At 41.8% G+C, this 24,459-nt stretch overlaps 1 protein-coding gene and 1 long non-coding RNA gene across 8 annotated transcripts in view; one reads left to right on the top strand and one right to left on the bottom strand.

Moving 5' to 3' along the window:
• Positions 1-24,459, bottom strand: part of OSBPL6 (oxysterol binding protein like 6) — a 197,019-nt gene that overhangs the window by 146,360 nt on the left and 26,200 nt on the right. The window contains exon 2 of one of the 6 annotated variants that reach the window (XM_045196285.3): positions 5,875-6,041. The exons of the other annotated variants lie outside the window; for them this stretch is intronic. The gene's annotated coding sequence lies outside the window, so the exon portion shown is untranslated. The remainder of the gene's footprint in view (positions 1-5,874; positions 6,042-24,459) is intronic. 6 annotated transcript variants of the gene reach the window in all.
• LOC123479820 (uncharacterized) overlaps positions 19,829-24,459 on the top strand; it is a 29,901-nt gene continuing 25,270 nt past the window's right edge. For both annotated transcript variants that reach the window (XR_011650889.1, XR_008426178.2), the window contains exon 1: positions 19,829-20,000. This is a non-coding gene — a long non-coding RNA (uncharacterized lncRNA). The remainder of the gene's footprint in view (positions 20,001-24,459) is intronic.

The raw sequence follows: 24,459 nt of genomic DNA, 5'->3' as shown, positions 1-24,459 counted from the left end.
TAGCATTCTAAATTGTAGTAAAATACACATAACAAAATTTACTATGTAAACCACCATTAAATATACGATTCAGTGGCATGAAGTACATTCACACTGTTGTGCAACCACGTGCCTCCAGAACTCTTTCCATGGTGCAAAACTAAAAACCTGTACCCACTAAACACTAACTCCCCATCCCCTCTCCACCCATTTCAAGCCCCGGACAACTACGATTCTACTTGAAAATTATGCTTTCATAAGTATAGCCAACAATAGAGTTCTATTTCAATCCACCTGTGTACAGAGTACCTTTTTCAACTAAAGCATTAAAATCAAGACTCAAAATAAACTGTACTTTCATTGCTGTATAACAAAGTATTACCTCTGGATTTTTAAAAATTAAGCATATTAAATTATTAATATTTTTGAGAGAACGAAAAGTTTTGACTGTTAAATTTTTAAATATTCATGTAATCTTTGTAAACAGGTTTTTACTGAAATGATGTAAAATGTTTGGGGAAGGACTGTGGTCCCATTAATGGGAATCAAGGAAGGAGGGAAGGTGAGGAGTTGTGTTTCACTATGTTTAAATAGATGGAGTGTAACTTAGAAGATCAAGTGGAGAAATCCAAAAGGCAAAAGGACACGTAAGCCCAGAGTTCAGCTGAGACGCTGAATCTATACTTAGAAGTCCTGTACATAGCGGTGACCAGAAGAGACATTGGAAGGGATGAGAACCATGAAAAGACAGACAGCAGAGGCCCACACAGAGGGAGTCCCTATATTTAGAAAGTATAGGAAAAAGGACATCTAACAGAGACTGACAGGAAGACAGGAGGAGCACCAAAGAATACATGAGATGCGTACCTTAAAATGAGGCCATAGTGTCAAAACTTGCAGAAAATTAAGAAAATTGAGAAATGGCCACTGGCCAGATTTGGCTGCCAATAGGTCACTTTGGTCTCCTGAACATATTTTTGGTAATGGGTAGTAGTGTCAGAAGCCTGATTCAGGATAGACTTAATGTTTAGGAGGTGGAGATAAGGAATGAGTGGTGATGGGAATGAAAAGTAGGAGGTGATGGATGGAATGGCTTGGCTGCAAGAATTTCTTAGGTAGTTTGTTCTCAACTAGGGGCAACTCTGGCCTTTGAAAGGCAATTCTGGGAATAAAAAATGGTTGTCACAACTCCAGAGTGCCTCTGGCTTCTGCTGAGTAAAGGACAGGGTTGCTGCTAAACATCTTGCGGTACATGGGACAGATCCTGCAACAAAGAATTTTCCAGAATATAATGATGGCAGTGCCCCCAATATCAACAGTCAATAGTTGAGAAAATAAGCATTTTCATATGGTGAGGATTACCAAAATTTAAGTTATAAAGAAGAAGATGTAATGACAAATCAGGGTCTCAGAGTGGGACATTACAGGATTAACGGCAGAAGCAGACGCGTGAGTGTTGGAAAACGAGACATTTTCAAGCTGTTTAAAACTGGAGAAACAAAAATGGAGATGGTAAAAAATGAAAACAATTGGAGATTAAAAAGAAGAAAGCTGAAGGAACTCAAATGTGATGGCCTTGATCTCCTTCGAAAAGAAAGCAGCAAAAATTCTGCAGAGATGCGAGGGTGGAAATAGGGTCTTGAGAGGGGATGACCCTTGAAACAGCCCCTGGGGGGGGAATCAATTAGAGGAACAGAAAAGGTTTACCAAATACCCATGAGGGCCCAGCTGGAAAAAAAGAAAAAAGTCAAAATCAATTCAGTTCCCTGAATAATTACAGCAATAAAGTAACTTATCCTCAGAGCACAAGGTAAGGAAATGACATTAGGGTTTTCTCAAGGTCAGGATTGACCAGATGGAGCAGAGGAGGGCAAGAGGTAAGAAGAACCAGACAGTCCTGCTGAATCAGCTCACTGAGGTCCAGGCTAAGGCAATGAAACCAAAACCAGATTAAGTGCAAAGACATTGAGGAGGCTGGGTGCCGCGGGAGGGAAAAACACCAGGTTGGGCAGGAGGAAGAATGAAGGGCAGGAAGAGTGATAGGAAGCTGAGGTCAAAGATAGGAATTTGGGGTCTCAAATCTTGCAGGATATGTTGTTTACAGTTAGGATGAGAGCCAAGACAAAGCCTTGCCTGTAAGTGGTGGTAGACTAACGATTTTCAACTGTTGTGCTGCAAAAAATTTTAAAACATGCAATAGCTGACTTTAATCAGTACTACTGACCTCTTTTCCCCTAGACTGGCAAAAAATGACGACAGCCAACAGAACAATAGCCATCTGGTGTGAATGCCCTGTCTTAAACCATACATATATGTCATATAATAGAGTTGCATCTTACTGGTCACCTTGCATAATAAGGTTGCATCTGATTGGTTAATTCTTGGTACCTGATTTTTTTCTTTTAAAAGTCACACTGAAGCAAAAAAGGTATATAATTACTGTTATTATTTTGTAAATGAATCAAAATTATACCTATTTTTTATCAGATTGGCAAAAAATATATACTTTTTGGTGTTACTAAATTTAACAGAAATTTAGTAATTAGTTTATGCGTGCCATGAGATGAAAAAGGTTGAAATCACTGCTGTGGACTAATTCTGACACCCAGTGGGGGAGGGAGGAAGCCAGTGTCCTGGATTTCACCATCCTTGATACACTCCTAGCAGCATCAGTCTTTGGAGACCACTTGCTTATCAACATGTCTCTGTTTAGGTATGCCAGTCACACTGTCACCACATCCCTTGTCTATGAGGCCTGTTCGGAAAGTATCCAGCCATGCACTATGAAAATAACAGACATTTATTAAAGCAGATAAAAGACACAAGAAACACTGTACATAGGATGATGACACCTCAGTCCTCTTCAAAGTAGGCACCTTGGGACCTCACACAGTTCTCCTAATCACCATCAGCTGCCCCATCGTATTTTCCTGAATCACCAGTGTGAAATCTCTTCCCTTTCAAAGGTGATTTTAGTTTTGGGAAAAGCCAGAAGTTGCAGGGAGCCAAATCTGGGCTATGGGGGCGCTGAGTCACCTGGGTAATTTGATACTTCACCACAAAACTCTGTGCTAGACGTGATACACAAGCAGCAACATCATCGTGATGAAGTTGCCAATCACCATTGCCCATAGGTGTGGCCTTCTGAATCATCCGAATAGTTTTCACAGAGGAATGTTCAAGCTTAATGCAAAATCTGATGCAGATTCATTGCTCTACTTGCTCAGTCATTTTAAATGCGACGGCCACACAGTACACATGCTCACTCAACAGCAATGGCATCTCCTGCCCTCACTGACTAGTAGAGTGAAGTCATCATTGTTCATGCATGTGCATTCCAGTCCACTCTCCTTGGCTGCCAGGTTACATCAATGTCGCACAAACCATTCTTGCTATGTTAACAATGGCTGGACTTTTTTCGGACAGATCTTGTATCCCAGAGCACATGTTGGTGACATGGCCACTTAAAGTTGGTAGGGGCTGTGTCACCAGGACTAGGTGGTCTACATGGAAGTCATACCTGACGTCAAACTCTTCTGAGAGTTACACATGTAAAAAGATCATATCACACCAGAGCAACACATAATCCTCATTATTACAGGATGGGCACCATGCCCACAGCTACTGCTGTTCTCTACTGTGGTAACAAGGGAATCCGACTTGACACCCAGACAAAATTAGCTTTCCTTTCTTGCCTTCTGAACTCTAAAGCCACGAACACCATTAGGCACTATTCCCTAAACTTATCATTTTCTTCCAAGATCAACAAATAAGAAACACAGTTTTATTTCATCATTTTAGCTGCTACCTTTTAGCACAGGCCTGTCCCAGCCTGTCCCATCATCTTAAAGGGACAAATTAATTTCTAAAGGACTGCAGCAGCTAGAAAAATTGATTAAATAGAGCAAGTGACTCAGGAGAATACACAAAATGAGAATTTAACTTGTAAAAAAGTAAATAAAAGTAGCCTAACTAGTTCAAAAAATGATTCTAAAATTGACATTCCAAAATTAATACCTTAATAAGTGCTCTGATTACATCTCAAAATCAAATAAAATATCCAGATTTGAGACTATCATTTTTCAGAAGGCTATTAAAGACACCCAAGGAAGAGTTCTTCATGCTAATGGAAAAAATACTTAAAAATTTCAAAAAGAGCAACCAAACATGCAAACGTTACTTTGTTAATCCAGAGAAATACTGATGTGTGACAAGGGCTGAAATATTATATAATTAAGTAATTTCAAGCATCAGGACCAATGTCTGGCCTTGTTGACAGATAATCTATAAATAATTAGGATGGCTCTTATTCTGCTACATCCTATTGGTCCAGAAAAGTGGCATCTGACCAATAACCCATTTATTAAGACTTCCTATGTGCAGTAGCAGAGAGTACCCAGCAAGGCAGCTGTTCTGGAGTTCAGCACAGAGGATGTATAGAAGGTGTGCACACATACTTGATAACACAAGTGGTGGGCGTGAAGGGGATGATCAAAGTAGAGCGAGAGGAAAAAGACCCAAGGCCAATCTCTCTGAACCAGTGGTTCCTCCATTTCAGGGAACTTCTTAAGTTGAACAGACTACCAGACCCCATCCCCAAGTGTCTGATTCAGGATGTCTGGGGTGGGGCCTAAGAAAATGGGTTTTGTAAGAAACACTTCAATTGACTGCAAAGCAGGTGCTATGTGGGTCAGGTTTTGAGAAACACAGATCATAAAAAGAAAAAAAATGATAAATTAAACATTATCAAAATTACACACTATTACTTTACCAAAGATCCCATGAAGAGGAGGCAAATATAAATTACAGATTGGAAGGAAATATTCTCACATCTGCATACAGTCGGTGGATTGCACCAGTGTCGATGCCCTGATTTAGCTTTGCGCTACAGTTATGCAAAGTGTTACCTTCGGGGAGAACCGAGTGAGGGGTACATGGGATCTCCCTGTACACTTCTGGCAAATTCTTATAAATCTAGAATTATCTCAAAACAAAAAGTTTTTTTAAATGACTACCTGTCTGTTTAGCTACCTATCACATTAGTAATAAGCCAGTGGATTATACCACAGCCTGAACTGTTACTTATTTAAAAGGGCTGAAATCCAGCAAAAGTTGACATTTCACAACTTCTGCAATTCTTCACAATGTGATCCTGAATTGGACAGACCCTCTCACCAATTCCATATCAATGCAGACGCAGGTCGAAAAGTCAGTACTGCCGTGGTCGTCATTATCGCTATTTCGCTTAGCAATGTTACGACATATCCCACAGACACTGTGTAAGCGTGTGGCTTTAGACACGTTATAATTAACATTAAGAACCGTTATGAAAATATTTCCATTTTTCTACTATCAATGTAATATTGAGTAAACAGTTTTTAAGATAGTACAATTAGTGTTATTTAAAAGCTAAATAAATGTAAGTTACAGAGAAAAGGAGAAAAACTGACACTAGAGAACCATTACTGTCTCAGTACAGAAAGTGTGCCGTGTGCCAGTACGTTCAGTGTCTCGGGAATTGTGCCTACTATGAATAACAATACTTATACTACTACTACTACTACTAGTAATTTATTGCTAGTACTTATAGGGGAATTACCATGTATAGATACTATGTTAAGGTTATCACAAGTAGATCATCTTACTTAATACTCACAAGAACCCCTGGGGTGGGTATTGTTATGAAAGGTGGAAAAATAGGGACATTAAAATCCTGTATGGCCGGAACTCTTGATGCCACAGTTCATGCTACAACTCCTGACCATCCAACTGGAACCCCTGTCACTGTTCCCACATGTCACCACCACCTTACATACATCAATGAAGATCAGAAAATGTGAAATAATAAAACTAAGGCTAAGATCTAGGCTGCAAAATAAATCAAACTGTACCCACTTGTTGGGAGACCGCAAACTGTCTTCGGTGTACGTTCTCCACTTCTTCCTTCCAGGAACAGAACTTGCACCACGCCAACGCTACAAGTCTGACGATCACCCAGTTAGTCTACATTCCCAGCCTCTCCTGCAGCGAGGTAATGGCCACGTAGCTCTACTCAATGGGACCTGAGCAGAAGGACACATGAACTCTCAGGTTACAGCCCTTGGAAAAAAAAAAGCAAATTTCTGTCCATTCTATCCTTCCTCCTCAGCCCTCAACCTTCTTACAGGTGGGATGCAGAAGTGGTCTTCACAGCCAGCTCTACCCTGCAGGTGAGGAAAATCCCGTAAATGATGCTAGAGCAAATGGTAGAATGAGACTTGGTTTCTGAACCACTTCTATTCCAGTGGTTCTTAAACTTTAGTGTGTATCAGAATTGCCTGGATGATTTATTAAAATGAGACTGTTGTTGGACCCACCTCCAGACTGTCTCTGATTCACAATTTGCATTCCTAACAAGTTCGAAGTGATGTCATTACTGTTGATCCTGCTGGGGAGGTAGGAGGATCCTATCTTGATAACTAATGAACCAGACCTGCTCTTTCATTAAGGTGGCCACTAGCCAGATGTGGTTACCGAGCACTTGAAAGGTGGCTAGTGAGGAACTGAATTTTAGTATTATTTAATTTTAATTAACTTGAGCACCAATACTTGATTCAATTAATGGAAAACTTTCAAGTATGTTCGGAACCTCTTGGATATGTGACACTACTTTTTGAACTGTAAATTTTATACAGTTCAGAAATCTAAGTACAAGTATTTCTGATGAAAGTTTAGTATTCAAGTTGAGTTATGCTTACAAGTGTAAAATACATATCGGACTTTGAAGACTTAGTAAGAGAAACAGAATATAAAATATTCCATTAATAATTTTATATTGATTATACAGGGCTTGGCAAAAGTAGTTTTATAGTTACAATACAAATAAATAATAAAATAATTAATAAATAATAATACAAGAATAAATTGTTTCATGAACTCACAACTATAAACCCACTTTTGCCTACCCCTGTGTTAGAATAACATTTTGACTAATTGAGTTATATAAAGACATATTATTAAAACTAATTTCACTGTTTCTGTTTCCTTTTTTAATATGGCCACTAGGAAATTTAATATTTGGCTCACATTATATTTTTATTAAATGGCAGTGATCTAAACTATTACGTGAATGATAGAAAGAAAGTAAGGAGCGATTTGTCTTGTTTGTGTACTTAATTTTGTTTGAAGTCTCTTTGCAACAGTACCCTAGCCTTTTACCCTGATTATCCATTCTCCTAAGCAAAATGTACAACTTCCAAATTCCTGATAGTACATTTATTATTCTACTACTGTTCCCTTTCCACTCATTCTAATCCTCCTTTTTTGTTTTATTCAACCTCAACTGCACAGAAGGGGATTACTCACAATCTTTGATGTGAGACACATTCATCTCTGGGCCATGGGCTTGCTGCCCGTATTCACTTGCTCTCCATGTCTAATGCTGTAACATAAGCAACCATGAACCCATCACCTAACACAAAAATTAGACTTTGACAATAACTAATCTACCCAAACGGCCTCCCAGTCTCATCTCCTGGTTCCCAGGACCAACCGGAATCCCACACTAAACATTCCACTGCTTTCCTTTCTATATATTAACACCTCACCTCACCTACTTGTATTCCTAAAAGCTACAGTTTCGATTTTAGTTGCTTTTAAACTCACAGAAAAGGGTACCATATGTAATATGTTTAGAAATTTTAAATTTTATATTAATAAAACTCAGCTGTGCTGCAGTTCTTCCATTATACTTTATTTTGACTATGGCATGTGTCCCACTGGGTGAATGCTTTAGAGTTTATTCATCCTCTCTCTTGCCCACAGACATATGGGACTTCCCCAGTTTTTGATGTTGTGTACAATGCTACCATAAGCATTTCTGTACATATTTCCTGGTACATATGTGCAAGAATTTCTTGTATACGTATACTCAGAAGTAAAAAGTTGGGAATATGGCAGTTAACTCTATGAAATAATGCCAGACTCTTTTCTAAGGTAGCGATGCCAGTTTACTAGTAGGGTATGAGATCTTCAGGATCTCCATCTGCCTTAGCACTTGGTATTAACAGACTTCTCGGTTTTTCCAAATGAATGGATGCAAAATAGCATCTCACTGTGGCACCCAGTTGTAGTTCCCTCCATGTCACAAATGATGTTGGGTGATTTTGAGAAATTTCTTGGCCATATGGAGTTCCTTGTCAGTCTCTATAAAATACCATTCATATCCTTTGCCCAGTTTTCTAGTGCATTGTTCATGCTTTTCTTCACTATTTGTGGTACTTATACATATAGACTATTAATCCCTTCACAGTTCGTGTGCCTCCGATAATGAACCTCATGGACCCATTACCCAGTTTCCAAAATGACCGATTCACGGCTAATCTTATTTCATCTGTAGTCCTATTTCTCCTCTACTTCCACAAATTATATTGAAGAAAATCTCAGGTGTCATATGATTTCAATAAGGCTTCTTTAGATGAACAAAATTCTTATTTCAATATGGTCTACTTGGTCAACCTTTCTTTTATATTGTGTTTTTTGTATCTTAAATCTCCTCTGAAAAGTAAAAGTCAAAAGAAAGAAAGGAAGGGAGGGAGGGAGGGAAGAAGGGGGAGGGGGAGAGAGAAAGAAAATATTAGAAAATCCTCTCCTTACCTGGCTGGTGTGGCTCAGTGGATTAAGTGTTGGCCTGCAAACTAAAAGGCCGTGGGTTCGATTCCCAGTCAGGGCACATACCTGGGATGCACGCCAGGTACCCAGTGGGGAGCATGCAAGAGGCAACCGATCAGTGTGTCTCCCACACATCGATGTTCCTCTCCCTCTCTCCCTTACTTTCCCCTCTTTCTAAAAATAAATAAAATAAAATAAACAAAAATCCTTTCCTATCCCCTATCCCTAAGAGCCTTGAAGTTTTCTCTGTGACATTTAAGACTTTTATCATTCTGATTTTTTAAAAATATGGTATGAAGTAAGAATCTGCTTTCATCCTTTATCCTACTGATAACTATTTATCCTCATCTCCATTCACTGAAAATAGCCCTTCCTTTTTCTACTGATCTGACATATACCAAGTTCTGTGTGTGTAGGAATGTGTTATGAACTGAATTGTGTTCTCCCAAAATTCATAGGTTGAAGCCCTAACCCCCAATGCAAATACACTTAGATACAGGGCCTTTAAGGAGGTAATGAAGGTTAAATGAGGTCATGAAGGTATGACCTTAATCCCATAGGTATCCTCATAAGAAGAGGAAGAAACACCAGGGAAAACATGCACAGAGAAAAGGCCACGTGAAGACTTGAGGAGAAGGTGAGTACCGCACACAACATCTGCAAGCCAGGGAGAGAGTTCTCACCAGAAGTCAACCCTGACATCTCGTTGACCTTGACCTCCAGCCTTCTGAACTGTGAGAAAACAAATTTGTTGTTTAAGCCATCCCATCCATGGTACTCTGTTATGGCAGCCCTAGCAAACTAATATGGCATGTTTCCAGTTTATTCCATTCTACTGGTCGGTTCATTTACCTGTCCCAATGCCAGCAACACACTAAATTTCTATAACTTCCTTACAGGTCTTGACATATGGTAGAGCAAGTCCCGCTTCCTTACTCAAACCTTACATTTTTAAGGTAAAACAGACTTAACTTATTCTACAGTGGGACATCTCTCACCCCCTCAGTTGGTACCACCATGCTATCCAGCTTTAGACTGTTCCCCATGCATGCTCCATGCGCCTTGGTCTCATATTTGGTGTGAGGACCAGTAAACAAACATGTTGGTCACAGAGGAAATATACAATGAAACTGTCACTTTATGGCTAGTAATGAGAGCAGACATGTCTCTACTGTGGCCACTCACAGTAAAATGACAGTGCTGAGGACACAGCACTGGAGAAAGGGAATTAACTTTTCATTATAAAGAAATGCTATGGAAGTAAAATTTTATCCTGAAAGAGGCTAGGAAATGGCCATTCCATCATTTACTCCACAGAAGTTTTACTACATGCCAGGGATCAGGCTAGATGCTGGAGAGACCAAGACAATAAAAGAAGGCATCACTGAAAGGACCTGAGATCTAGAGGGGAGACACGCTTGTAAAGAAACAACAGCAATTGCAGAATGTGCACTAGACTCGGTGGAGCACAGAAGTAACCTACTGGGAAAACCGAAAGACTGATTGGTTTCCTGTTCTGCTGCCCGGCTCCTGTAATAGGCATTCTTTTATAAATAACTTCTCTTCCAAATGCTTCCAAAGGGCCAGGAGATCCTTAGAGAACAGAGGAACATTTGCACGTTGTGCTGGTTATTAGCCATTTGCCCCTCCCACCCCAGACCCATCATCCCACCTTCTTTGAGCTCTGGGCTCCGGAAAGTGGACTTCTACAGACTGCATCACTCCGGATCCCTCACTCTAGCTTCCAGATGGATTTGGCTACCAGAAGACACCAGCAGGAGACTGGAGAGTGAAGGAGAAAGGAGAGCCAAAGTATTTACGCTCACCCCCCTCCCTGCCTGCCCCTGTCCAGGCTCCAGCGGCGTCTGTACTTACAGCGCCTGGGCCAGAGCACTCACTGGGCTGCCGGAACACCGCACGGGTGCTCCTTCTGACCCAGAGCCGCCCTGGTTCCCACTGCTGCTGGCTCTGAGGAGCCCCCTGTCACCTGGGGGTTCCCTGAACTCTGCTCCCACGTCTTCAAATCATTCCCTCATTAAATGCTCCTCAGCTACACTTGTGAGGGTGTGCCATCCCTCACTTTTCAGGTTGACTGGGACCATGGTTTTCCAGAACTATAAAATCCAATCTCTAGAAAATATCTGAGCAAAGCTTACATTTCCAATGGGCCCGAAATATGGGCAGTATCATCACTGCCCTGACTTTGTGAAGCAACTACCTTGGAAAGCACATCTTATCAATGCTGGAGATTCCAGCTTCAAGTACAGTAAAATCTGCAGCTCTCCTGTGCCTGGTTTGAGATCTGCAAAAACGGGGGTCGTGAGAGGGGCCCTGGTCATTTCAGGAGTAAGTCATATGCTTCTTTTTTGATGTAATAGAGTGAGTTAAGCACCTGACTGAGAGCTCTGCGGGTAGAGAACAGCTGGAGGAAATCCCCAGCTTTCATCCCAGGGCTACCTGATGCCTTTCTGCCCGAGTCTGCATTCTGCTGATTCGAGCAGCTCAAACATCGCTACCTGTCATAATAACCATCCTGCTACAGGGGGTTTTGTTTAAAAAAACCAAATATAAACAACACCAAAAAACCGCTGACTTTACACTAGTCTCAAATCTGTAACAGTTCTGATTCATGGAAATAACAAGTAAAAGCGTGTCCTGTAATTCTGAGTGGATCGTTCTGATTCCGGAAAAACCACTCACGATTTACTCAGGCTACAGTGGAGAGTTCAGGAAAAAACAAAACGAAACAAACAAACAAAAAACAATATTAGTTCCTTAAAGCAAAGCCAGTCAAACACTTGATGTGGACTAGTCTGTTTAAATGAAAAAATATATATTCTTATGGCGTTCTCCTCAGAACTCTCCACAATTCTTTTTGCCTCCCCAGATACTCATATACTGGTCATGGATTTTTTTCCTAAACACAACTTTTCATGACCCACGGACATGGACAATGGTGTGGGGACTGACCATGGGAGCTCGGGGAGGGCTGGGGGTGGGGAAGGGGGGAAAACTGGGGCAACTGTAATAGCATAAACAATAAAATATTCAAAATGAAAAAAATACATCACTGTTTCGTCTTCATTCTTGGTGCCTTTCTGCTTACTCTGTGCTACAGCGTTTTCTGATGCATGAACCATTTGCTCGAACTTATTATTTTGATTTCTAGCATTGACATCAGTGGAACCTCTTCCTTCCCACCTTGCCTGTCCCCATCCTCGACTCTCTTGTCCTCCATTCTCTCTCTTCCCTGAGTTTACGGTCAGAACATGAGCAGTGTCCTGAGCCGACAAATGTACTTCCGATGCTATTCTAACAACAGAGTTCTTCCCTTCCATTCCCACAGGGGCCTGGGTTATCCTTGGGGCATTAGATTAGAAGCAAGGAGGTTGCCCAGGCAACGGCTCCAAATTGTCCTAGGATGCCTGGCAAGCGTGTTTTACGCAGCCTGATGTGAAGGTCATCCCAGCCAACCCTGTGACAGTTAAAGGCACAGTCTCAGAGCAGTCTGCCAAGGGCTCAGAGAACATCCATCAAGATGAGCTCAATAACATTTGCATAATCATAAAATGGTCAGACCCCTGAAGCCTTTAGGACCCATGTGAACGGCCTACTTCAAAGAGCCAAAGATGCTGTCTCTGAAAAGGAATAACAATAGGTGAGTGTGCTAAAATCATTAAAAAGAACACTTTAAAAACCAACCAGATGGAATCCAATCACTTAGCTGGTACAAACACTTTAGCTACTCGGTTTTCTCAAAGGATTTAGAAAAGTTCTACCCTGAGGCAAGGCAATAAACTGAAGAGCCTGGAAAAAGTCACTCCATGCCCTTCTGTGTTGTATAATTTCCTTAGAACGGTTTAAAACATTATTCTCAAATAGCAAAACCCAATATTGAAAAACACAGCCATCCATAGCCACAAATTAATGTTACATTTGACTCGATCTCCATCAAAATTCCACTCCTGTGGGAAAAATATCTATAAGGCAGAGAAGAGACCCATGTCCCTCCGGGCATGAAGTGTTCCCCCCAACAATAAGCCCAAAGACAAATAAGCCTACAGAGAAGTGGGGAAAGAACACAAAACTCGCCAGTTTACCACAGAACGCAAATGGACAACACAATAGAGAGACATGTTCAGCCTGAAAAACAAAGATGCAATTTGAAACAATGAGAAACCACTTTTTACATAACAGACTGACAAAGCATCAGAATGAACTTCTGGTAAAGTAATCTCGTAACAAGTCTCCCAAGCTTTCAGTATACGTTCTGCTTTGCTCTAATAAATTCTACACTTAAGAGTCTACCTTAATAATCAAGTATAATCAAGCAAGCACCCAATCACGTGTGCAAAGACGTTCATCACAATATTGATTATAGCAAAAATTCAGGACACGACCTATGTGTTCGACAAATCTCTGCAGCCACTGTAAAGGATGACACAGACATACAGCCACCAATGTGGGGAAAAGTACTTCAAATGCCTGCTCTGGTAAAGTCAAGAGGTAAACAAAGGTTCAGGTTTATAAAGTGGCATGCGTCCATTTTTGTAAAAAATGAGTAAATGACTTATGGAAATATAAATCCTAGGTAAGAAACACCAAATGTTATTTATTTCTGGATAGTGGGATTATGGGTGATTTTTGGTTTTTTGAGGGAGATTCTACCTTAATTTTTGTGTGTGCCATGAACAAGTACTACTATCTATAACAACATTTAGCTTTGAAATGTTAAAAGGAGTTATAATTAATTTTCATGCATCCCAAGACTTATTTTTTCCAGCAAACTTTTGCTTTAAGCCACGATTATTAAATCTCTTTGCAAAATCTGAGCCTCTACAAATTTGAGTATAAAAAGTTCTTAAACATCCATGGATTTTAGGTAGATGAACAGACAAGAGATTAAAATGACATCACCCGCATCAGTTCCTGGAAGGGAGGCCGGTTACCTGGGAAACTGCAGCCTAGGGTTGCTCTCTGACAGAACCACAGAACCAGAACCTCCTGGAGTTGGACCGAACACGCTACAGTCACTAGTTACAGTCTCTGTAAGGGTGATTTCTCTAGCAGATGCCTTCCCTCTCTCCCCTCCACTCCCAGTGTGCACCACAGAAAAGAGAGAAACGCAACGCCTTATCTGCGAGTGTGCACAGAACTCCACGAGGGTGTACTCCAGTGGGCATGATTTAAATGCTGTGCCCGTGAGGGGCCATTGCGTTCTGATCAGGGCCCAGGAAAGCAAAACCATGTATTTATAGCTTTTCTGCCTAGTAAAAGTACCTAAAGCTTACTATTTTGTGTTTTATAACCAGTCCCCCTTCCCACAGTAAAATGCATGGCTGGTTAGTCCTGGCCGGGTGGCTCAGTTGGTTGGAGTGTTGTGCCATACGCCAAAAGGTTGCGGGTTCAATCCCCAGTCAGGGCATATACCTAGGTTGCACATACAATCCCCAGCCAGGGTGTGTGCTACAGACAGCTGGTTGATGTTTCTCACATCAATGTTTCTCTCTCTCTCCCTCCTTCTCTCTCTCTCTCTCTCTCTTTCTCTTTCTCTCTCTCTCTCTCTCTCTCAAACCAATAAACGTGTCCTCAGGTAGGGATTAAAAAAATTTTGACTGACTCAATTATCCTGTATTACTCACTAAGGAAAGCCACACCTCTGCTAATTCAATCCACATCTCTGTAAAAATAGATTGTATGGACGGATGAACAGTGCTAACTTTAATCCTTAAACTGAGGATCAGCCACTGTCATTGTAGGGATGTTCAGACGTGTATTACTTGGGGAAGATGGGAGAAACATTTCTCACACACACACGCACACACCCAACAAACAGGCTTAGGACCTAATGATCTGTGCTTTGACTTGCACTTCCCGAAGTCACACTCATAGCTCCGTCTGCACTTGCAGACGGCTTCCCTTCAGTTTCGCCTCACACTGGCACTCATTTATTTAAGGCTACGTATTTACCTTACTACGCATTCCTTCGAGTGGTGCTGCATTCTCATGAGGTGTTTCCTAGAGATACTTCTACCTTCCACTAAAATACTTGACTTCTGCCCACCCAAATTTAACCAATACCCCCAAATTGTTTTCATTCAGGTTTATATTTCTCTTTTCTTTTCTTTTTCACCTCTCTCTCTCTCCCTTTTTAAATCATATTCAAGAATGTGGCCATCTCTGAGTTGTGCGCCATCGGGACTCCGGAGACTGTTTTGCGGTGGCTAGAATTCACAGTTGATATGGACAGTCTAGTCGAAATGGCCAGGCCCCGGAACGGAGGGGAAAACAAAGAGGTGCTTTACCAGGAAGGGTCCTTGAGCAGACTCATTGGGCTGAAGAGGCAATTACCTCCGAGCCTGCCCATAACAGAGCCGGCACTCGGGGCAGAGCCTGGCTTAATGGACACAGCCCAGTTATCCCATGAGAGCAGTTTTTTCTAGATGCTTTCACGGCTCAGCCACACTCTAGCAACGTCCTGCTACTGTATTTTCCCACACAGTGTCTCAGCAACACGCTAAAAATCCAAAGTGGACAGGAAAATCCCACTTCAGGAGGCGATCCTAATGTCAGCCACAGAAGCAGAACCCCAAGTTTTAAACAACTGCCTTTGCCATCACCCCAGTGCCAACTGAGCAGGACCATTTGAGGGCAACAAATTCAGGACGTACTTCCTACTGGCATTCTGGAGGTTTCAGAAAGGTGTGAACACAGTTGGTTCTGAAGTTTTCAGATTCTGAGTGCCTAGGAAGGAGCAGACCGTGCACGCACCTCAACTGACGACACTTCTATAACGTAGTCTACTTCCCAAAGACAGATGCTTCTTAATTTCTGCACTTTTCTCTATAAAATAGAATATGAACACGTACCTATGAGACATATTTTACAAAGATGTCAAATTCCAATTAGAAGTTTGCTCAGTTCTCAATGTAAAAAAAAAAAAAAAAAAATGGTGGAAGATATACTTCCCATTATTCCAAGGTAGCCAATTAGCACACGAGCACGTGGTTTCTCAAGCCTTGGCCAAACCTGTTCTCACATCTCGGCTTTCGGTTCAGTAGGCACACAGCAGTTACTCCATCAGACTGTGTGGGAGCGAAGTCCCCACGATCAGACCACGCTGCATGATCTCATCCTCTGCCCAAGGTCTCTAACCCCTTTCCTAGACACTCAAAATCTGAAAACTTTCAAAATCAACAGTATTTTCACTTTTCTGAAACCTCAATACCAGTAGGAGAGTGTCCTACATTCGTTGCGCTCAGATGACCCTGGGGTGATGGTGAGGGTGGTCATTTAAAACTCCCCATCCTGCTTGGGTCCACTGTCCCCAGTTCAGCATATTGAAGATGACATGTCACAACGTCACTAATTGTTCCTGACAGGAGAGGTTTACCACCGGAACCTCTGAATGTGAAATGGGATTTAATAGGAGGTAATTAGTTCCTGTTACACTCCAAAGGGGAATCTTGTCGGATGGGATGGCTTTCAGCAGCAACATGAGCTGAGTATAAATAATTACTCGCCAAGAACTAGCCGTTCAAGTGCTGACACGAAATTCAGGTGTCTCCTCTCTACTGCTAGTGTAATAAGCAATAAAAGACTTGCTATCTCTGGCTTCTTATTACTGATACTCATCTAAATGTCACCCTTGGCCCCTAAGGCACTATCTGTAGAACCCAATTGTGATGGAACTAATGCCGTGTGCTGCGTGGTAGGTTTGAAACACCGCAAGTTTTGAAATTCATCTTGGATTTTGAAGCTCAGCTTTGCCACCTAAATTTTGATTTGGGGTAAGTTTTTCAACATCTGTGCTCCACTTCCCAATTCTGTGAAATGGAGATAAAAACACCTTCTCTAAAATGCTGTTGTGAGGACTAAATGTGAGTATAGATAATGCACCCAATACAATTCTTGACCCATAGCAAGCATTCAATAAATCGTAGCTATTAATAAAACTTCATTTGTTACCAATAGTCTACTAAGACTCTAAATCAGACTGGCCTTTCTCCTGAATAAAGGCAAATTGGAAATGTAACACTGTATCTAAAATCCTTGAGGCTGCAACAATAAGGGAAGAAAATTAAGGGCAGAGAATCAGACTGCAAAAGGGGGCGAGGAAAGTAAGGTCTGATGAAAGAAGGGGAAGCAAAAGAGGAAAGTCAGTAAAAGAGGAAGAAGCTGAAAGAGAAGCATAAAAAAGGAGGCCATACCCGCTGGGTGTGGATGTGCTCAAGAAAACAAAAGAGGAAAAGGCGTTTTCATTACCAGACCGGAATACTTGTAGTAAGATACTGGAAAAAAGATCGCACATCCCTCTGCACCACTTGGCCAATAACAGCTTGCATTTCATGAGCATTCTCTCTTTTACAAAAATGTTTACATATTTCTCATTTTGCCCTAAGAAGGACGCACCCTACAGGGCCAGCCAGGCAGATACCCTCACCATGAATTTACATTTGAGGGCAAAGAATCAAGAGGTTGACTTACCTACAGATGTGTCACTTAGCTAATTCCCATTTTTAAATCTTTAATATCATTCAGTCCTCTTCGCTGACAGCACAGTCTGGCTGGCCTCCTACAGCAGGCACGAAGTTGATCTTACTCTCCCAAACCAAAGGGAATTTAAAGTCCGTTTGGATATCAGGAAAGCACTTGCACTTAAAACAAAATACAAACTTCATTTTGAAATAATTTCAAATGTATAAGTAAATTCCCAGAACAGTACAAAGAACACTGATGTTCTTCACCCAAAAACCTTCTTGAAATTTTGCCAAATATCCCAGTTACTTCCTTCATAGGAGAAAGGTCCAATCCAGATCACTCACGGGATGTGCCGTGTCTCTCTCTCTCCTTCGGTCCAAAACAGTTGCTAGGTCCTTCCTTGAGTTTCAGAACTTTTAAAAATAGTCTATTTTTAAAATAATTTCAAGTTCACAAAAACAGGAATAGAACAAAGAACTATTTCCCTTCACCTAGATACCTAATTGTTGATCTTTAGTATTTTTCGGAACCATTTGAGAGTAAACTGTGGACCTGATGAGGCCCCTTAATCCTGCACACTCCACTGTGCATTTCCCCAAACAAGGCCCCCCCCCCTACAGGGCAACCTTCGGTCCAGAACAGTTCCCCTGTCTTCCCATCTCTCTCACCCTTGACAGTTTTAAATAGTCAAAGCTCTTTATTCTCCAGGATGACCCGGGTTGCCCTTCACTTGGGTCCATCTGATGTTTGGTCATGACCAGCCCAGTCCATGCACTCCTGACAAGAAGGGTCCATGCTCATGACAAGAAGACCCCAAGCGGTGCTGTGCCCCTCTCAGGGCTTCACAGCAGGAGACGGGGGTGTCCGACCACCCCATCACCGATGGTGGGAACCGGAATCGCCTGCACGAAGTTGTGACTGTCAGGCTTCACGGTCAAGTCGCCATTTCCTTCTCTGTAATTAATGAGTATTTTGTGGAAAAATACTATGAGACTATGCCAATATCCTGTTTTGCATCCAACCTCCGCCCACCCATCCACAGCTCCTGCCTTCCTCAACCATCACTGTGATACTCACCAAATGGTGGTTTTTCTATTTTCTACCCTCCTTCAGCATTTGTGGGTTGGCACTCTCCTATGAGCAACAGCTTTTCCTCTCCATTCCCATCTATTAACTTATCAGTATGGGTTCACTGAATCTTATATCATTTAATGACTTATAAATACATAACTATCATTATTTATTTTGATCCTCTGATTTTTCCAGATTTCACTGGTGAGACACCTTTGTACCTCCCTTTTTAGAAAACAGATTTAGTGGTTACAATTTCATGTACCAAGAAGAATGTTTGAGGCCAAAAAACTGCTTTTTCTATTTGCTTTGGGAGTTGTGAGATAACACACAGAAATCATCATGAATGTTTTCTTTTCTTTTCTTTCCAAATATCCACTAGCTGACATTCATCTTTAATTATAAATAGACCTCCTCTTAGAATCAACTGCCAGGTACTTTTCAAATTGAAATATCTATATCATCTTTTATGAAAACATGGAAGACCAAGAAAAGAATCTTTAACACCAAGTCTGTACTTCAGATTTCTTCTTTGGTTCAAGACACTCATTAATAGACCTCATATAGGCTAGAAGTCACACCAGCATCTCAACTGTGAGATAATGTGTACAAAACACCAGACCCTGTATAGATGCTCAGTAAGTGACAGCTGTTAGCTTTTGTCCTTCCACCTGCCCCAGCACTACACATCCATCCACTCCCTCCTCTGTACCACCCACTTCCATTACTAGCCTTGTCATAGTTCCATCTTTCAAGCAATAAACCTCAAAGTCATCATCAGGTCTTCCCTCTCCCTCACTTCATTGGTACACTCTGCTAGAACCAGCCTCTAGTTCAGCCTCCTGCCATTACACTCTCTCCTTCTCTCACATCACCTGCCACACCAGATTCCTCCTCCTAAACAACACAAACATGACACTCCCCAACAGAGAGGACCTCTTCTCTCTGCAGAATAAAGCTGGATCTCCAAGTCTGGCGCTCAGGGCACTTCACATTCTGGCACCAAATAATGTCTCCCTCTCATTTCATACTGCAGCCCACTGACCTCCAGACCTACAATGATTTGCTTACTTATTTGTCTATTTAAATCCACTGAAAGGCCTCGAAATATAGGGGGTGGTATACTGCTTCATCTTGTATCTCCATTGCCCAGCTCTGTGCTCAGCAAATGTTTACTGTCCTCATAAATAAAAAGGCACCTCTGGAAGACAGTTATCCATTTAGTAGAAGCGCTATGCATGAAAGAGCCAATTTTCCTGAAATTCTATTACTGACTATAGTCAGTCACACATTTGCTTTGGATAGTAGAGTATAGAGGTTATTTAGCATACTTCAGCAGAATAGGTAAAAATCTCTTTAAAACAGACATTATTTCCATGACTAACAAGAAAGCCCACTGAATGAAATATTTAATTATCATCCTCAATCCTGAACATGCCAAGTTTTGGGGGGGCTTAATGGTTAACTCTGCTTTTCAAGTGGTGATTTGCATCAACTGTTTATTTGATGGTCAGATGTATGTGTTGACCTGGCAACAGTCTCCAGTCTCCAGTTAGTCAAACATTAATCTAGGTGTTGCTATGAAGGTATTTTGTAGATGTGATCGAAGTCCATAGTCAGTTGAGATTATCCTAGACAATCTGGGCAGGTGTGATTCAATCAGTTGAAATGCCTGAGGAGTGGGGCTGGGGCTTCCCTGAAGAAGAAATCCCACCTGTGAACAGCAGCTTTGCCCTGCGCCCAAGAATTCCAACCTGCTTGCCCTTCCTGACCACCAGCCCTACAGATTTCATACCTCCCTAACCACCCCCCTCCATCAGGTAAGCTGACTCCTGCAATAAATCTCTTCTCTCTTATTGGTTCTGCTTCTCTGCTAGAACCCTGACCAGTACAGTCTACTTCCAGAATAAAGCGGGGAAGAGGGTGCAACAACTGAACAGTTAACAAGATCTAAATTAGGCTTTCACGGTATTGCTTCATTGTGGAGTGGGAAGTATGCAAGTCCTAGAATACCAGATACCTCATATTCAAACATAAGTACAAATACACATAACATATGGCATGGCTTCTGTGCACTCACATTCATTATACATTCACTTGGCAAATATTTGTTATGAAAGGCACTGGAGAAAGATAGTGAGCCAGACAGGCATAGTCCCTGCTCTCAGGGAGTGTGCAGGCTAGTAGGAGAATCAGTAATTATACAAATACTGATTTAATGATATTTATGATGACTGCTAGGAAGTGCAGGATACTGCTGGCATATTTAATAGGGGAATCTAACCAGCTGGGGAGGGCATTTGGAAATGTCACTGTGGAGCGATACTGAAGCTAAGGCTGGAAGGGTAAGTAGGCAGTAGGCAGGCAGAGCTTAAGAAGAAGAGCACTGCAGGCCCAGGGAACCGGCTACACAAAGCCTCTATCCAGAAACGGATCTGGATGAGTCCAAGCACCTGAAAGATGGCCAGCAAGTCTGAGCTGTTGTGAACCAGAGATGGAGAGCCTACAAGATCAAATGGCCACACTAATGAAAGTCGTTGGTCTTCAGCAGTGGGTTATCACTGCACGCTTTAAAGCAGAGAGTGACATGATCAGATGTGTGCTTGAACTCTTTCCTAGCAGCTGTGCATAACGTGGAAGGAGGGAAACTGGATTTGACAAGGGCAGTTAGGAGGCTTTTGCTATAGCACAGGAAGGAGACACTGGGGCAGGGACAAGCGCAGTGTGACAGGGATAGAGACAAATGGGTTGGGAAAGAATCAACAGGACATGGAGTTGTGCTGGACTATTTGCCAAAGTGAGGAGCCAGGACAGGGCAGAGAGGGCAGGTGAGAGAGGGCAGATTCAGGAGAGAAGATGAACGTTCTGTTTGAGGGGAGCACAAGTTTGCAATTCCTGTAAGATACCCACGTGGAAATGTGCATCTGGAACTCAGAGGATACCTGGTCCAGGTAAATAAATGTGGGAATTGCTAGCACAGTCCAGCTGGGTGAGGTCAAACGGGGAAGGAGGATCGAGTGCGGGGAAGGCCTAGGACAGAGCCCCGCAGCACTGGCATTTTCAGTGGGTGGAAATGAGCCTGAAGAGCAGGGATGCATAGGACCCTCGGGCACAGAGGGCACATTCATCTATACAAAACACTCCTCCATGAGCTAGTTCAGCCTCCACGCTCAAAAGGGTGCACATTTTCACTGAAAAGGAAATAACTAAGGGCCAAGGTAACAACTCAGGGGAAAACCCAATTTTGATAGACACGAATAATTTCCAGTAGGGTGTTTTCTACAATGGATACCACCTCCCTGATTACTGTCTGCAATAGCTATTCAGTCTTTGGGTCAAACTGTACTTTTCCAAAGTCACGTCTTATTAACATGAATTGCTTGGCCCTTTATGTATAATTAGTTCAGGCAATTAGTTGTAAGGCTCACATTGGAACACACTGCTTTAATCTGCTGAAAATCACTAGGTGTCACATTATTCTAAGAGTTTCTCACTTGAAAGAAAACATTGAACCAATAGGAAGTACTAATTTAAAAGCTCTGAGAAGAGCGCCCCAGCCTGCAAAAGAACCACACGAATTAGTGCAAGCTCAGTGACTAAAAGAATTTAGGCTCCGGGAACAGGCATATTTAAATTAAAATTGCACCTTCTCAGACTAGGGATGCTTCTTGCCTTAATCCCCTCCACTAGTACAAGAAGAGCATGTCGGAGAAAGCTCTACAGTGTGTGACTTGTGAGGTGGCCTCATTACAGCCGATTACACAGGCCTAGCAGGGGCCCACAGACCTGGCAGTCACAACAGCATGTGGCACAAGTAGGAGCCTAATGAATATTTGATGAGTACATTTTTCCTCCTTTGTGTGTTGTTACAAGGCAGTCCCCAACTTACCAATGGAACTTAGGCCCAAAAGTTGGTTTTTCAAATCTACTACTTGAAACTTGGAACATACTTTCCTTAAAAATTGTGTTGCAGCACTGGCCAGTGTGGTTCAATTGGTTGGAACGTTGTCCCATAAACTGAAAGGTCGTGGGTTTGATTCCCCGGCAGGGCACACGCCTAGGTCTCGGGTTCCATCCCCCGTCTGGGCACCTACGACAGGTCCCCAGTCAGAGCAGGTACAAGGGGCAACAGATCGATGTTTCTCTCTCACACTGATATTTCTCTCTCTCTCTCTCTCTCTCTCTCTCTCTCTCTCTCCCCCTTCCTCTCTAAAATCAATAAGCATGTCCTCAGGTGAGAATTAAAAAAAATATTATAAAAGGTGGGGCCCAGGCCATGTGCTAAACCATCAGAGTTAAAGTAGACTTCCCAACCTTCCATGGCAAAAATATGTAAGTAAGTTAAGGAAATTGAGAAAAGGTGCTTATCCTGAATGATGCAGGTGGGTCCTAAATGCAATGTGTCCTTATAAGACAGAGGCAGAGGGAGTTTTGTCACAGGCAGAAAAGGAGAAGACAGACACAGAGGGAAGGGTGATGTGGCTGCAAGCCAAGGAAGACCAAGGAATGCCGGCAGTCTGGAAGCTGGAGGAGGCAGGGAATGGATTCCCTCCTAGGGCCTCTGGAAGGAGAGTGGCCCTACCGACCCCATGATTTCAGCCTAGTGCAACCAATTTTGGACTTCTGACCTACAGAACTATGAGAGAATAAATCTGTGTTGTTTTAAGCCACCAAGTTTGTGCTGATTTGTTGCAGCAGCCATAGGAAATGCCACCCCACCATGCTATCTGCGACGCCCCAGGCATATCACTTTCTCTTTAAAGAAAAACTCAGCTCCTCTACAGCAGAGAGTTGGTAGAAAGGTTACTAAACCTTTGATAACTGAATTAAATTCTTCTGTAAGTGATTCAACATGAATTGAATTTCCTAACCCTCTCCTCGCCTTGAAAACCAGAGGAAGATAAGGAAGATACACAGTGTCACCAAGTACACAGGTGTCACTGCCATGGCTTCATGGTTTTGTGCTCTGACATTGTGTCCCACTGGTCTACTAGACACAGAGGAAAACTATCAAGTGGTGACTCCCATTTTCACACGCTGCTTGTGGGCTCAGTCTCACTGCTATTTTTCACTTCACAATCCCTGACCACACGGTATCACATAGTCTAAGGTCTCACTTTCCTTTGTGTTAACATAATATACAAAAGCTTTTTACCCATGCAAGAATCAAAGAAGGATCTTTTTCTACCTGTTAGAAAATACTTTAATCTATTATACATGACAAAATTAGATTCTGACTTTCTCAAGATAAATCCTAATAGCATGGTTATTATATATTATATTAATGAAAGAACTGTGGAAAAATTAGATGCATAATCTGATTAACCAGCTTGCTGAACATGCTTGAATAGCTGAAGGTTGTATACTGACTCAATTGTGACTAGTTTTAACATTTTGATATGCAACGTTAAAAGATGGCAAAATTAATACTTCTTTGCCCAGCTTTTGATACTTCTATAGCCAAGAGCCAAATGCTTCCAAAGTGTGACAAATGATTGTTCTAATTAAAACTGATCAAACACTTAGCTGTGCTGCTTAGTGGTTTAATGTCCTTAAGAGGATTAGACAAACAATTCCGGAAATACACAAAGCCATCATTGTTTGTTAATGAATATCAGATCGAAATAATAAAGCACTTTGGTGTTTAAATAAGTGACTACACGGAACTTCTCGTTTGTTCAGCGACTGACTTAAAAATGGCTTGGATCTAAGTATTGGAAATAACTTCTTGTTCTGCTGCTTGGTGTTTTTGCTCTCTTCCAGTGGTTTTGATTATAAGACCTTTAATACTGTCTATTTTACCAGTGTTTTCCTTTGTGATGAGAACTCTTTATGTCTTGTTTAAAAGTCTTTGCTGACTTCCTTTGTTTTACATTCTCAGATTCACAATCAATCTGGAACTGTCATTAGAGGCCTAGGACTAATCAGAAGAGCAGGTAGAAGTCTGAGGACTTCTTTCCCCCACATCACTTTTGCTGACATCATCCAGGGCTAACTCCACTCTCCCTTGTTTCTTTCAAGGCTATTTCAGCCATTGTCAACACCACAGAGACCTTAAATCCTCTGAACTCTTCTTTCTTCTCATTCTTGCATTCATCTTCTTTCGTCTTTGACTACTTCCTTCCTGATCTAGTTAATCATGAGCTGTCACAGCAAACTCCCTTTTTAGCACCCTCCCTTCCCCAGTCACTTACTCAACACAATCTCAGTCTTGGCGAGAAAGTAGTATGGTTTTGAAGCTGCAGGGAACTGGGCTTGTAATCTGATTATACAATTTAC

Source organism: Desmodus rotundus, chromosome 2 (genome assembly GCF_022682495.2).
Source record: "Desmodus rotundus isolate HL8 chromosome 2, HLdesRot8A.1, whole genome shotgun sequence".
Classification (NCBI taxonomy): Eukaryota; Metazoa; Chordata; class Mammalia; order Chiroptera; family Phyllostomidae; genus Desmodus; species Desmodus rotundus.
Note: the sequence above shows the minus strand (reverse complement) of the source record. Positions and strands in the feature narration are given on the sequence as shown.